This window comes from Lithobates pipiens, unplaced genomic scaffold (assembly GCF_037356315.1).
Source record: "Lithobates pipiens isolate NorthernLeopardFrog02 unplaced genomic scaffold, aLitPip1_a1.2 Scaffold_23, whole genome shotgun sequence".
In the NCBI taxonomy this organism is placed as follows: Eukaryota; Metazoa; Chordata; class Amphibia; order Anura; family Ranidae; genus Lithobates; species Lithobates pipiens.
Genome location: NW_027507785.1, coordinates 259,639,524 through 259,656,068, shown reverse-complemented (window position 1 = coordinate 259,656,068; position 16,545 = coordinate 259,639,524). Strand labels below are relative to the sequence as shown.

At 45.7% G+C, this 16,545-nt stretch overlaps 1 protein-coding gene across 4 annotated transcripts in view; it reads left to right on the top strand.

Annotated features, from left to right (window-relative positions):
- LOC143928291 (uncharacterized) overlaps positions 1-16,545 on the top strand; it is a 29,369-nt gene that overhangs the window by 1,285 nt on the left and 11,539 nt on the right. The window contains exon 2 of one of the 4 annotated variants that reach the window (XM_077453082.1): positions 12,228-12,280. The exons of 2 other annotated variants lie outside the window; for them this stretch is intronic. The gene's annotated coding sequence lies outside the window, so the exon portion shown is untranslated. Of the gene's footprint in view, positions 1-12,227; positions 12,281-13,220; positions 13,242-16,545 lie in introns of those variants that run through there. One more of the 4 variants, XM_077453083.1, reaches the window with a different exon arrangement.

The window sequence follows — 16,545 nt, the reverse complement described above, 5'->3', positions numbered from 1 at the left end:
TTGCGCAGTGCTTTGTGAATGGGGTGCGCTGTGTTCTGGGACACACACAGTTCCCAGAACACAGCGCGTCCCATTCCCCAGAAGACAACGCGAGGAGGAGAAGACTGAAGATGACGGTGTAGGAAGTGGCAGATTAGGACGATCTGCCTAGCAACAGTCATTTCTGGTAAGTATGGTATTAGGTATGTCTTTTTTTTTATTTATTTATTTTTTTTCAGATTTTTTTTTTTTGGAACATTTTTTATGGAATTTAGTTTTTTTGGGTGGCCCTCCACTTTAACAACATTCCTCAGCCCTGAAACACTAAAATAAAAAGAAACATTGTTTCTTTTTGTATATTTCTGTTTCTTCATCTGCAGATCAAAGGGATGAACAAATGTTCCTCTGTTTAACCCCTTCATAACCCTTAATTTATTCTAATCAGCCTTAATTAACTCCCTATTCTCCTCCATTTAATTATTTTTTTTTCCTGCTTTTTCTTTTTTTCCCCCTTTTTGTTCCTGTCTATTTTATAAACGATAACCAATTAAAACTTTTTTTTTTTGTTTGCGAATATTTTTACACATATATTATATATTTGCACATTTCACTTTGAAAAAGCACTACATTACAAACAAAATAAATAGATTTTTTTTTTTTTAAATAACTTTTCAATGCTTTTCAATGCTGGTACATTGCTGACATCTGAAGTTAAAACAGTTGCAGTTGGTATCGGTTAGTACTTTTTTTTTTTTTTTTTTTTTTTAAGTATCGGTCACCCATCTACTCTGCTCTGGTGCCTGCCCCTCTTTGGATGGTACCAGGCAGGTGCAGGCATGGGCCAGCACAGAGGTGGGTGGAGACAAAGTCTCCTTTAGTATGGAGGGACTTCTCAGTGCTGACAGTTGCTTCCCCAGATTCACAACCTGGGCATCCAGGGAAACAATGTGCTTACGTTTTACACAGCAGTATTCACCCTCGCTCAGATGATCAATGAACACATACATGCCACAAGATGTACACTGAGTCACATCTCCACACGCGCTGGACATCGTACCCACTAATTTAATGGGGATTATACCCTGTTCAAATGAACTAACAACTAGCTTCCTGACACTAATACCCAACAATACACAGGTACTCAACAATGCAATACAAAGGCGCTCAACTGGCAAAGAAAGATCCACATAGAGTAATTTCCATTTTGTTATAATACCAAATAGTTTAAACATATCCACTCACATGGTATAGGAAAAAATGAGCAAAAAACAGGAACCGGAAGTCCACAGTGACATGCGTCTCACTGGCTGTAAATTACGTCACCACTCTCGGGCAGCTGATGCCTTTCACCCCTCCCACAGGGCATTATCAAAGGATACCATCGGGTGATGTGTTGTATGAATTTATAGCGTGCTACTCCTCCCTCCCACACCTAATCCCTAATCAATCTTGGCTTTTGCACTTCCTATATCGTGATGCAATATTTCTGTTCTTGTCCATCCTGGGTGTACAAAATCTCCTATTCAGTCCACCATCTTAGTACACCCAAGACACCTTCATATATCTACTACTAAAATGCTAAAATGATACATGCCTGAAATCTTGTAAAATGTATATAAATGTACTTATTAAAGTGGACCTTCAGTCATTTTTTCATCTTTCCATACATTAAATGTTCTGCCCTTGTTGTTTTAACTTTTGATAGTAAAACATTTTTTTCTGCCAGTAAATACCTTATACAGCCCACTTCCTGTTTCTTGTCTGGTAAAAAGCCTAGGCTTATGACATCATGCACAGCTCGCGCTCTCACTCTCATGAGAGTTTGCCAGCAAGTGTGACGGGATGAGTCATAAGAGGGCCAATGAGAGCTGCAGAGCCCGAGGTGTGCCGCTGTGTAAATCCAGGAAGTGAACAGGCAGCAGCTTCAGCTGCCCACAGTTAAAATGGTTGCAGCCAAACTCCATGGAGGGAGATTTCTGCAGCATATTTGGTAAGTACAGAATCACAGTATATATAAAATAATATGCAAAGTGGTTGGAAGGAAGCTTCAGAATGGCAAAGATGTTTTTATTACAAGTTATGTCAGCGGACTGCAGTTCCTCTTTAACCACTTTCAGACCGGACCATTTTGCTGGTAAATGACCAGAGGTCTTTTTACACTTTGGCACTGCGCTGCTTTAACTGGTAATTGCGCGGTCATGCAATGTTGTACCCAAACAAAATTTGCGTCCTTTTCTTCCCACAAATAGAGCTTTCTTTTGATGGTATTTGATTGCCTCTGCGATTTTTATTTTTTGCGATATAAACGTAAAAAGACCGCAAATTTTGAAAAAAAATGATATTTTCTACTTTTTGTTATTAGAAAAATCCAATAAACTCAATTTTAGTCATACATTTAGGCCAAAATGTATTCAGCCACATGTCTTTGGTAAAAAAAAAGTCAATAATTGTATATTTATTGGTTTGCGCAAAAGTTGTCACATCTACAAACTAAGGTACGTTTTCTGCAATTTACGCAGCTTTTAGTTTACGACTGCCTATCTCATTTCTTGAGGTGCTAAAATGGCAGGGCAGTACAAAACCCCCCCAAATGACCCCATTTTGGAAAGTAGACCCCCTAAGGAAATTGATAAGAGGCATGTTGAGCCCATTGAATATTTTATTTTTTTGCCTCAAGCGATTGAATAATGACAAAAAAAAAAATTTTTTTTTTTTTTTACACAAAGTTGTCACTAAATGATATATTGCTCACACATGCTATGGGCGTATGTGAAATAACACCCCAAAATAAATTCTGCTGCTTCTCCTGAGTACGGGGATACCACATATGTGGGACTTTTTGGGAGCCTAGCCGCGTACGGGGCCCCGAAAACCAAGCACCGCCTTCAGGCTTTCTAAGGGCGTACATTTTTGAGTTCACTTCTCACTACCTATTACAGTTTTGAAGGCCATAAAATGCCAAGATGGCACAAAACCCCCACAAATGACCCCATTTTAGAAAGTAGACACCCCAAGCTATTTGCTGAGAGGCATGTTGAGTTCATGGAATATTTTATATTTTGCCACAAGTTGCGGGAAAATTACAAACTTTTTTTTTTTTTTTTTTTTTTTCACAAAGTTGTCACTAAATGATATATTGCTCACACATGCCATGGGCATATGTGAAATGACACCCCAAAATAAATTCTGCTGCTTCTCCTGAGTACGGGGATACCACATATGTGGGACTTTTTGGGAGCCTAGCCGCGTACGGGGCCCCGAAAACCAAGCACCGCCTTCAGGCTTTCTAAGGGCGTAAATTTTTGAGTTCACTTCTCACTACCTATTACAGTTTTGAAGGCCATAAAATGCCAAGATGGCACAAAACCCCCACAAATGACCCCATTTTAGAAAGTAGACACCCCAAGCTATTTGCTGAGAGGCATGTTGAGTCCATGGAATATTTTATATTTTGCCACAAGTTGCGGGAAAATTACAAACTTTTTTTTTTTTTTTTTTTTTTTTCACAAAGTTGTCACTAAATGATATATTGCTCACGCATGCCATGGGCATATGTGAAATGACACCCCAAAATAAATTCTGCTGCTTCTCCTGAGTACGGGGATACCACATATGTGGGACTTTTTGGGAGCCTAGCCGCGTACGGGGCCCCGAAAACCAAGCACCGCCTTCAGGCTTTCTAAGGGCGTTACAGTTTTGAAGGCCATAAAATGCCAAGATGGCACAAACCCCCCCCAAATGACCCCATTTTGGAAAGTAGACACCCCTAAATTTAGGGGTACACTAGTGAGACTAGGTAATAAATGGCGGGTGCCCTGAAACTATAAAAAAATAACTAACCAACCAGCGTCACCTGTAACAGTTATATGGTGATCACTGGTGAAAGGGTTAACTAGGGGGCAATCAGGGGGCTTTATGCGGTAGTATATGGGGGTCCCTGGCGCTATAAAAAGCTGCGGCGAACCTAAATACCTACCTGCCTAACTAGCGTCACCTGTGACACTAATACAGCGATCAGAAAAACGATCGCTTATTAGGCTGGGTTCACACTGGAGCGATGCGGGAACGCCACGAATGCGCGGCGGGTTCCCGCATCGCATGCCTCCCGGCGGCAGTTCACACTGCCCTATGCGAACTGCTGGGAGTGTCAGTGAAATGTTACTGACACCCCCAGATCAGTTCGCATATCGCAGTGCGATCTGCAAACTCGGATCGCATGGTGTGAACACCCATGCGATCCGATTCTGCTGCGGGCCAAAAAAAGGGTCCCGTGCGAATTTGCGGCGGGTGCGGCGGGTGTGGCGGGTGCGGCGGGTGCGGCGAATGGCTGAACTCGAATCGCACAGAGATCGGATGTGATTTGCACTGCAGTGCGGTGCGAATCACATCCGTTCTCATAAACCGCTGCAATGTGAACCCAGCCTTAGTGACACTGGCGACGGGGGGTGATCACGGGGTTAAACCTTTATTGGGGGGGTTAGGGGGGTACCTTAGAACTAAAGGGGGCTAACCCTAACTGCCCTAACAGTTATTAGTCACAAATGACACCCGCCGGGTGATCAGGGGGTTAAACCTTTATTAGGTAATAAATGGCGGGTGCCCTGAAACTATAAAAAATAACTAACCAACCAGCGTCACCTGTAACAGTTATATGGTGATCACTGGTGAAAGGGTTAACTAGGGGGCAATCAGGGGGCTTTATGCGGTAGTATATGGGGGTCCCTGGCGCTATAAAAAGCTGCGGCGAACCTAAATACCTACCTGCCTAACTAGCGTCACCTGTGACACTAATACGGCGATCAGAAAAATGATCGCTTATTAGGCTGGGTTCACACTGGAGCGATGCGGAAACGCCGCAAATCCGCGGCGGGTTCCCGCATCGCATGCCTCCCGGCGGCAGTTCACACTGCCCTATGCGAACTGCTGGGAGTGTCAGTGAAATGTTACTGACACCCCCAGATCAGTTCGCATATCGCAGTGCGATCTGCAAACTCGGATCGCATGGTGTGAACACCCATGCGATCCGATTCTGCTGCGGGCCAAAAAAAGGGTCCCGTGCGAATTTGCGGTGGGTGCGGCGGGTGTGGCGGGTGCGGCGGGTGCGGCGAATGGCTGAACTCGAATCGCACAGAGATCGGATGTGATTTGCACTGCAGTGCGGTGCGAATCACATTCGTTCTCATAAACCGCTGCAATGTGAACCCAGCCTTAGTGACACTGGCGACGGGGGGTGATCACGGGGTTAAACCTTTATTGGGGGGGTTAGGGGGGTACATTAGAACTAAAGGGGGCTAACTCTAACTGCCCTAACAGTTATTACAGTCACAAATGACACCAATGCAAAAAAAAAAAAAAAAAAAAAAAAAAAATGACATTGGTGTCACTGTGACTGGGGGGCAGGGGTAATTGGGGGGGTGATCGGGGGGTAAAGGGGGGGTGTGAGTGTGCCTGGCATGTTCTACTGTGTGTGTAGAGTGTTGGTGCAACTCACCGATCCGCTCTCCTCCGTGTCGGAACGGAAAATACCGACACGGAGGAGAGAATACATCACTTCCTCTCCTGTGTTTACATTACAGGAGAGGAAGTGATGTCACGGGGGATTCCTATTCGTCGGGAGCGATCGCGAGGGGGTGGCCATGAACGAATGGCCGTCCCCTCGTCCGGGATCGCTCCCGCACGAATACCGACCGCCGCAGGCACCGGGCGGGGGCCCGATCGGGCCCCCGACCCGCGGGAGGCAAGGGACGTACATGTACGCCAATATGCCTGCCCGTGCCATGCTATCGACGTACATCGTCGTGCGGCGGTCGGCAACTGGTTAAACTAGGTTTACACTATGGGGACATTTGTTAATCCTATATAAAAATGCATTAAAACACTAATCTATAGCAGCTCACTTCTGGCTATCGCCATCTAGTGGCTGATTTGGGGAGTTATATCATATGTTCCACCAACCATCAATTCTATATATATATTGGCCTGCAAATTCATTTTAAAATATCCGTCCTGACTAATATTTCCATGGGGGCTATTCTTTTAGGTTCTACATGGAAAATATAAACAATAGAACGCTATAATTTTAAAATTGCCAGTATTTATTAAACTATATGTCAAGATTATATTAGGTATTTGAAATAAAACACCTAACGTCCATCTCAACATTTAACCCTCTAGGCGCCATGGTGGCTTGTTAGTATATCCACTTAGATGTGTTTTGGGATATAGCCCTTGTCCTATGCGATCCCCTCCAGTGTTTATTAACGCGGAGGTCCGCCCACCCCTGAAAAAATTAAAAGCCAGCAACTGCACATACTGCAGCTGCTGACTCCAGCGATGTTGGCACTGCAGCTGATGTTTCCATCAGCTATCGGGTGCATGCTGCCTCCATTGTGAGTAAGGGAACCCGGAAGTGTAGCCTTTCAGCTTCACCCTGGGAACCCTACTGCACATGCACGAGGCTCCACTTCTCTCTCCTACTGGCCCGGCGACAGGGAGAGGAGGAGGAGGAGGAGGAGGGAGCCCCAGCCGTGACGTCAATACCTTTGGCTGAGGCTCCCGGAACTGGGGAAAGCATACTTGTGAAAGACGGGTATGCTGCCCCCCCCTCCCCACCGAAAGGTGCCAAATGTGGCATTGGAGGTGGGAAGAGTACAATAAGAGTTCCATTTTTGCGTGGAACTCCGCTTTAACGCTGTCTATGCCACAGAACTCGAGTTACTTAGGGTCCCTGTTATGATACATTCTAAAATTATTGCACAGACTATGTTGTTGAAATCCTTATTTAATATTATTTTTATGTTCCCTCAATCTCATTTCCAGTTGTGTCGTTGTTCTTCCTATATATTGTAGCCAACAGCTGCCTTCTAATTCCGCATACACACGATCACACATTCCGACAACAAAATCCATGTTTTTTTTCTGACGGATGTTGGCTCAAACTTGTCTTGCATACACATGGTCACACAAATGTCAGAAATTCCGAATGTCAAGAATGCGGTGACGTACAACACGTACGGTGAGCCGAGAAAAATGAAGTTCAATAGCCAGTGCGGCTCTTCTGCTTGATTCTGAGCATGCGTGGAATTTTGTGCGTTGGAATTGTGTACACACGATCGGATTTTGTTGTCGGAAAATTTGAGATCCAGACCTCAAATTTTGTTTGTTGGAAATTCCGACGAAAAATGTCCGATGGAGCCTACACCCATTGAACATTTGTTATCGGAAAATACGATCGTGTGTACGCACCATAAGAGAGGTAAGTAATGTACTGTCCCAATAAATAAATTTTTCTCTTATATTCACCGACTGACACAGCTCCTCTCTTTAGACCATTGGGTTGTTACGCCACCTTTAGGAGAGCACTAGGCATGACATGTTAACATGTAATATAAAAAACAGAACTTTTTAGTTCTGCCCAAGGGGCGGTCCTTTAGGTAACAACCCCACAGCCTGCCTTGCAGCTTCAGTTTTTCTGCCTAGTGAAGGAGAAGGACCTAGAAACCCTGCGGGCCCATCGGTCCGTGGATTTTTTTTGCAGAAGCTTTGCTTTTTGCTCAAGATTAAAGATCCTGTGATCTGCTATCAACAGCCGGCTGGGTGACAGGCTGGATACTCTTATCCTTATAGTCTCCCCAGCCTGGCCAGCGAGCATGTGCAGACCAGAGCTCTCCGCGCTGGGTCAGCCACGACATGCCTCAGCACCAGAGGCGCTCAGTGAGCTTTAATGCTCCGGGGCTCACATATGACCTGGCTACTGATGCCTGTGTCACAGTGTGGCGGGCCAGCAGCCACCCTGTACTGATCGGAGAGTGGGTATGTGATGGAATGTCTCCCAGCTCTGCAGGACTGATAAGTACAGCTCTCTCTGCCTCGGTGGGGCTGGGCATTCAGGGGTCCCTCATCTCCCTCTCTTCTCTCCCTGTCCCTTTCTCCCTCCCCCCCTTTCCTGTGGGGGGATGCTGCATGGGCTGCTGAGTGGTGTGTGTGTGCGCCATAGACAGGGGCTCTCACCTGGGGGGGGGGGAACTGCGCTGGCTGGCTGTGTCCTGGATGTGTGTAGGTCTCTCCCTGGAGGCTGTGTCTGTTGATCGCTGTAGAGCTGTTCACCGCCATTTATCTGCCCGTTTTGTTTCACTGTCCCTCATGGTATACAGTGCTCGGTGGCCATCGTTGGTGGGGCAAGGAGCAGCATGCTTCCCTGTAGTTCGGCGGCCATTTTCCCTGTGATTATGTCCTTTTATACTGGACGCTCGGCGGCCATTTTCTTGAAGCCTGAACACGTTTTTGATCAGTTTCAGTGCCGTTTGCAGCAGCTCTGCACATTGCAGTGTGGTCTCTTATGCGCCTGGGAGCTGACACAGGACACAGGCACTACTAGCTGGACAGCGCAGAACCAGTCGGGGTGGTGAGTCCTACGGGAAAGAGCCCCTCAGCCAGCAGCAGTTAGGAGGGTGGGACCATCACTGTCCTAAGTCCCCATCAGTTGGCAGACAGGGTAGGGTCAGCATGGCTTTAGAAACTGGTGTTTCGTCCCCCGAAATCCAGGCAATTGCAACCGGGTCGCCTGCAGACTGTGCAGTGCCTCTGGACGCTTTGTCGGCGGTCCTCAATTTAAAAAACAGCCCCTGCCCATCCTCCGGGGAGACCTCTGATGCAGACTTGGGCCCTGCTGAGGCTGGTGACCACTGCTCTGTTGTTTCAGATGACGCTGACCAGGACCGATCGGACAGTGAGGATGAGTCCCCGTCCAGGTCCGTGCACGACAGAGCGCTTGTCGGAGCACTTATCACAACTGTGCGTGATAGCCTGAAGATTCAGGAGCCAGCAGATCCCTCTGCTGATGTAGCAGTCCCTTTTGGGTCCCGTAAGGCAGCCCATTCACCTAAGGTGTTCCCTTGTCTGACATATTTTGATAAGTTAATTTACAAGGAATGGGGTCGACTGCAGCAGACCTTTTTGGTCCCCAAATACATGGCGGGGCGTTACCCCTTTGAGGAGAGCCTTCTCAAAAAGTGTTCGGCTCGGTAGAGGGAACTCCTGCCTTTAAGGACCCCATGTACAGGAAGGCCGAGGCAGCGGCTTGTTCCTTGTTTACGGTTGTGGGGGTCAACCATGCGACCAGTACTGGCATCTGCACTTGTGTCGCAGACACTAACCGAGTGGGCAAAATGTTTACACCGCAAATTGGGAGAGCAACAGGCTTCTCCTGTCTGCGTGGAACTAGCAGACCAACTAGTGCAAGGCCTGAAGTACATTTGTGCCGCAGCCCTGGATACCCTTCCTCTGTTATCCAGGGCTTCGTTGTCAGCAGTGGTGCTAAGGCGCCTGATTTGGCTAAAATGCTGGTCTGCTGACCAGGCATCCACAAAAGCCCTGACGGCTCTTCCCTTCCTTGGCGACCGGCTCTTTGGATCCTCATTGGATGACATTATTAAAAATGCCACAGGTGGTAAGAGTACACTACTCCCACAGGCCAGGAAGGCTAAGGAGCCACGCCGTAGGCAAGGGCCCTCATTCTCCACTCACAAAGGGCTTTTTCGTCCGCCCAGGGCTTCGACCAAGTGTCCCCAGCCCGACTGGACGACCTCGGAAGGACCAAAGCGTCCCTGGAACCGCAAGCCTAACAAGCCTGCGAGCGAAAGTGCTGCCGCATGAAGGTTTGCTCCCGCCCGCAACACTGGTGGGGGTTCGCCTTCAGGAGTTTGCAGCCCGGTGAGCCTCTCGGATGTCCAACCAATGGGTCTGCGATCTGATTACCTCAGGCTACAAGATAGAGTTTCTCTCTTGGCCGCAAAACAGATTCTTTCTATCTGGCTGGGGTGGAGTAATGGGAGTTGAGTCGACCCAGGGCCTCTGGTTGGGGGAGGAATCCAAGTTGCAGATCAATCTGCTCGAACTGAGAGCGATCAGGCTATGCTTCTCCGTGTGGTCGATAAGACTTCAAGGGCGTCCAATCAGGATCCAGTCAGACAACGCTACGGTGGTGGCATACATCAGTCGCCAAGGAGGAACAAGAAGCTTGGCCGCCGCACAGGAGGATGCTCACATCCTTCTGTGAGCAGAGTGACATGTACTGGCCCTGTCTGCCATTTACATCCCGGGAGTAGAGAACTGACAGGCGGACTATCTAAGTTGCCAGAAGCTGGACCCAGGAGAATGGGCGTTACATCCAGAGGTATTCAGGCTACTGTGCCTGCGATGGGGCACACCAGACGTGGATCTTCTGGCCTCCCGTCTCAATCTGAAGGTGCCGAAATTCATGTCCAGGGCAAGAGATCCTTGGGCAGATGCGCTGGTGGCTCCATGAGATCAGTACCAGCTGATCTATGTCTTTCCTCCGCTGAAACTGTTACGTCTGCTCTGCAGTGTGGAGGCCCAGGGGATTCCAGTAATACTGATTGGCCCCAGCATCCCTGGTACGCAGACCTAGTAGGCCTGGTGGCAGACTGCCCTTGGCGACTGCTGATATGAGAAGACCTTCTGTCTCGAGGTCCGATTCTCCATCCTGCTTTACCATCGCTGGTTTTAAAGGCATGGTTATTGAGAGCCAGGTGTTGAGGAACCGGGGTCTTTTGGTGATCCCAACTATGCTGAGAGCGTGGAAATCTTCTTCCTGGAAGATATATCATCGTACCTGGAAGGCCTACATCTCCATGTGTGAGGAGGAAGGATTGCGTCCGTGCTCCTTTTCTATATCCAGGATCCTGCTGTTTCTACAGCAAGGAGTAGACCAGAAATTGGCTTTAAGCACCACTAAAGGACAAATATCAGCTTTTTTTTCAGCGACTCCCCCCCCCCCTGGCGTCTCACTCTAGTGAGCACTTTTGTTCAAGGGGTCCGTCATGTAGTTCCTCTGGTGTGTCCACCGTTACCCCTGTGGGATCTGAACCTGATGTTATCGGCGCTTCAAAATTGCCATTTGAAAATATCAGATTCCCCTGTTGACTCTTTCCCAGAAAGTGGTCTTTCTAGTGGCCATTACATCGGCCAGGAGGGTTTCGGAACTGGCTGCCTTGTCTTGCAAGTCGCCCTATCTGGTTATCCACAAGGATAAGGCGGTGTTGCGTCTGCAACCTTCTTTTCTGCCGAAGGTGGTTTCGGCATTCCACATCAATGAAGACATTGTGTTACCACCTCTGTGTCCTAAGTCGGCACATCCTAAGGAGGTGGCCCTTCATTCCCTGGACATGGTTCGGGCTCTGAGGGTGTATTTGTCTGCTACGGCTCCCTTTTGGGAATCAGACTCCTTGTTTGTTTTGGTGGCTGGTCCAAAAAAAGGCATGGCAGTCTCGTCGGCCACCATTTCCAGGTGGATCAGACAGATTGTAGTACAGGCCTACACCTTGAAAGGGCAGGTGCCCCCCTTTCCGGTCACGGCCCACTCCACCAGGGAAATCGGAACATCTTGGGCCTTTCCGACATCAAGCGTCTGTCGCTCAAGTGTGTAAAGCGGCAACAAAATTCTACAAGGTAGATGTCAGTGCATCGGCTGATGCCTGTTTTAGCAGTTTTGCAGGCGGCTATATAATTTCAATTGCACATACATTTTTTTTTTTTTTTTTTGGTAAAAACATAGTACTTTTAAGTAAATGCACTGTTGCATTTGTTACCGCAGTTCTGGTGCGGTTTGAAGGTAGTGCCTCTCCGTTGAGGAGCACCCTGTATTTTTGTGGGTAAAAAAGTTTAGTTATTCCCACACACTGTTGTTTTTGTGGGTAAAGTTTATACTAGTTCCCACATGCCATGGTGGGTGACGTTTTATGCTGTTTTCCCTCCCCTTGTTTTGGCACTGCTTGGGGATGTCCCAATGGTCGAAAGAGAGGAGCTGTGTCAGTCGGTGAATATAAGAGAAAATAGGATTTTTTGTACTCGCTGTAAAATCCTTTTCTCTGTAATTCACCGACTGACACAGCACCCTCCCCTCCTATTTTTCTCTAAGTTATACTGCTTGTTGACGTACTGAAGCTGCATGGCAGGCTGTGGGGTTGTTACCTAAGGGACCGCCCCATGGGCGGTACTAGAGAGTTCTGGTTTTTATATTACATGTTAACATGTCATGCCTAGTCCTCTCCTAAAGGTGGCGTAACAACCCAATGATCTAAAGAGAGGAGCGGTGTCAGGCGGTGAATTACAGAGAAAAGGATTTTATGGGGAGTACAAAAAAAATCGATTTTTTTATTTATAATATATGGGTTTTTTTCCCCATGCTATTAGATTTGAATTTGGTTATTTTCCTATTTCTGTGGCAGGTCCTGCATGTTAGATATCTGCCACAACTGAAAAACCTTCTACATCCTGAAAGGTAGCTGTCTTTTTTGGGGGGTCAGGTACATTTCTTGTGCACAAAAAGAGAAATGGGATTCCCACCTAAATTATTACATAGTAGTACTCACCGATTGTATATTGGGGGGTGTAATCATTGTTGGTACTGAATCAAGAGGGAAAAAAAATAAAAAAATAATATATATATATATATATATATATATATATATATATATATATATATATATATATATATATATATATATATACACTAAAGAGTTAACTACAGTACAATTTACTGATTAAAAAGCGCAAAATACAAAAAGTCACAGCAAGCAAAAATTCCCGTTTTATTCCCTGTATTTAGGACAGAGAAGAGCTGAAACAATTCCCCAATGTTCTATATTTCTCTATATCGATAAGAACAGACAACCCATTACAATCCATGAACTCGCTCCCGAAAATTGCAGGGAGAAAAGCTGGGGTAATGTCAGCAACTCACAGCCCCCCCCCCCCCCCAAGCCCCATGTAAACAAATAAGTAGCATAGATTTCCTAATGGGAGCAGTGTATTCCCGTAAATATGGATATAAGTAACACTGCTCCACAATGAAATGATGCGCTGTCCACATCACTCTGATATATCAATAGAATTATTAAATATTAATGGTCAGTCAGTCAGAAATGGGGCTAAATCACAGACCTAGATGGTTGGTCACAATAAAATATATATTAGTCCAAAGAAACTTTTTGGTAAAAAATCCCTTCATGGGCAGATGTATTAATTTCTCCAAAAAAGGCAATAAGTCCACATGAGATCTCTTCCTGATGTTGGAATGTAATGTAGTGATGAAGACAAAGATATAAGTCTCCATACCAGAGAGATAGAAGTCCCTGAGTGCTGCAATAACATGATATTTTATCCTTGTTTGAAAGAACCACAGATATGTTCACAGGTAGATTCAACGTGACCACATTTCTCGGTTTCCCAGCAGTGTGCAGGTAAACATCCATAGGCAATTGATATAACAATAGATCTTTATGCAATGGTGGTTACTCCCGGATCCAGATCAATCTGTCAGTGTATGTGTAGATTACTCACAAATCCAGTTGATAACACAGCGATCTCCACTAATCTTGTGTGGAGAACAGTCTGTCAATGTATGTGCAAAGCATACAAATCAATGGTGGCTACTCACGGATCCAGAGCAGAGATCTCCACTAGTCCTGTGTGCAGATCAATCTGTCATCTGTCTTGAGATGAGGAAGTCTGTGCTGAGGAATTGTATGCTTTGCACATACACTGACAGATTGATTTCCACACAAGATTACTGGAGATCTCTGTGTTATCAGCTGGATTTGTGGGTAATCTACACATACACTGACAGATCGATCTCCCTTCTCGTGTTTTTAACTTGTTCCTTTAGACCCCTTTCACACTGGGGAGCTTTGCAGGCGCTACACTGTTAAAAATAGCGCCCTGAAAGAGCCACTCCTGTCTCCCCCGAGGGCTTTCACATTGGTGCGGTGCGCTGGCATGACGCTAAAAGTCCTGCTAGCAGCATCTTTGGAGCAGTGTGTATACCCCTCCTGCCCATTGAAATGGGCAGAGCGGCTATACCGTCGGCAAAGCGCTGCTGCGGTTTTTAACCCTTTCTTGGCTGGTTTTAACCCCCTTTACCGCCGACGCACCCGCTGCCCCTGTGTGAAAGGGGCCTTACTCTTACTAATGTTTCTCTTTTGTACCCTTTTTTTAAAATAAATTTCAATATCAAATATGTACTAGTATATTTAAATACACTAACAAATTAAAACCAAACGCAAGCTAACATTTTATAAGCCGTTACAGCAAACCATTTTTTTTACTTTTTGGGATAAAGGTTCTGTTGAAAAACAGACTTATTAAAAGTAGAGAAGAAAAAAAGCCTACAAAAGAAAATGAATGCAGATATCGCATTACATTGATAAGCTGCAGTATAATACATGTTGGCATTTTGGGTTTAATGTAGCTTTAATCACCGGAATGTATAGAGGAGAGGTTTGCATTTGAATCGCTTTGTTTTCATGTTTTTGCAACATGAGCTGTATCATTTCCCAGGCAGGCTTTGTGTTTTGCTGTTTGTCTGCGATTCTCTTCTAAACTTCATTTAGGTGCATAATGTCCCAATGTTTCAGAACAGGCCACACGTGGGACTTTACTGGGCTGCCTGTGTGTGATATGAAATGGCAAAAAGACAAGCAATGTGATGATTCACACAGTGTGGCTCATCGTACCAGTTGGAGAGCAACCTATAAACTTTAACCCGTTTTACTGATAAATGGTATAATAATTTTCTACTCAGTGATACGGAACTATCTACCTATTTAACCACTTGCTTACTGGGCACTTAAACACCCTTCCTGCCCAGACCAATTTTCAGCTTTCGGTGCTCTCACACTTTGATAATTACTCAGTCATGCAACACTGTACCCAAATGAATTTTTTGTCCTTTTTTTCCCACAAATAGAGCTTTCTTTTGGTGGTATTTGATCACCTCTGGGGTTTTTATTTTGTTGAACAAGTCAGGAAAGTACAAATACCCCTCAAATGACCCCTTTTTTTGAAAGTAGACATTCCAAGGTATTTAGTAAGAGGCATGGTGAGCTTTTTGATGTTGTCATTTTTTTCCCACAATTCTTTGCAAAATTAAGATTTTTCATTTTTTTTTAAAAAAAATTTCCACAAAATTGTCATTGTAATAGGTTATTTCTCTCACTTGGCATGTGTATACCACAAATGACACCCCAAAAAAATTCTGCTACTCCTCCTGAGTATTACAATACCACATGTGTGGGACTTTTTCACAGCCTGTCCACATAGAGAGGCCCAACATGCAGGGAGCACCATCATGTGTTCTAGGAGCATAAATTACACGTCTAACTTGTTGACTACCTATTACACTTTTGAAGGCCCTGGAGCACCAGGACAATGACACGTGGCACTGATGACAGATGGCACTGATACGTGGCACTGATGACAGATGGCACTGATACGTGGCACTGATGACAGATGGCACTGATACGTGGCACTGATGACAGATGGCACTGATACGTGGCACTGATGACAGATGGCACTGATACGTGGCACTCATGACAGATGGCACTAATATGTGGCACTGATGACAAATGGCACTATGTGGCACTGATGACAAATGGCACTGACAACAGGTGGCTCTGGGGACAGATAGCACTAACAGGTGGCACTGGGGGCGGATGGCACTTTTTTTTTTTTTTTTTACACTTACGGCCACTGCAGCCGTTCATCTCTTCCCCTCTCACACGCTGTCTGTGTGAGGAGGGAGAGCAGCGCTGAGAGATGATCTCATGTGTTTACATATGAGATCATCTCACATTGGACATGCTGTAAACGGCCACTGTGATTGGCCTTTTACAGCGATCTGTGTTTGCCTGTCTCCGGGGGACACGGCAAACACAGAACTTCCCCGATGCGCGCCCGCGGCGGCGCCCACTGCCGAAGTAAACAGGACGGCCTCCCGGACTAAAGCGCCTGCTCTATAGCAGTCATTCGGCTATAGGGCGGGCGGGAAGAGGTTAATATTATTAGTGTACTTTTCTAAAACCCAGTGATGCACTTTTCAAATGTGCATTACTCCACCGGATTTGGGAGTGTACAATAGAAGTTAATGAGAGTAGAGTAAAAGAGGGCAGTCATAATCTGTCAGCTACTTGACTGGTTCCTGTCCAGTCACTGATCTTACTTTGCTGCTTAAGAGTATAAGTTCACCTTTTCAGGAAAAAATAAAAACTGAACTAACACACTCTATACCTTCGCTCTCCTCCGACCTTTTTTTTTTCCCTCAGTTTAAGCCGGTACGTATTCTTATACATATTTTTGGTTAAAAAAATCGCAATAAGCGTTTGGTTTGCGCAAAAGTTATAGCCTCTACAAAATAGGGGATTGTTATATGGCATTTTTATAATTTTTTTTTTTTTTTTTTTTTTTTTTTTTTACTAGTAATGGCGATCTGTGACTTTTATTGTGACTTCGACATTATAGCAGACACATCAGACAATTTCGACACATTTTTGGGACCATTGTAATTTTTACAGCAATCGGTGCTATAAAATTGCATTGATTACTGTAAAAATTACACTGGTAGTGAAGGGGTTAACCACTAGGAGGCTAGGGAGGGGTTAAGTGTGTCCTGGGGAGTGATTCTAACTGTTAGGGGGCTTGGCTATGAATGACACTTCACTGATCACCGCTCAGGACCACTCTGCCCATGTGAAGGGGAGGTCCCCTTCC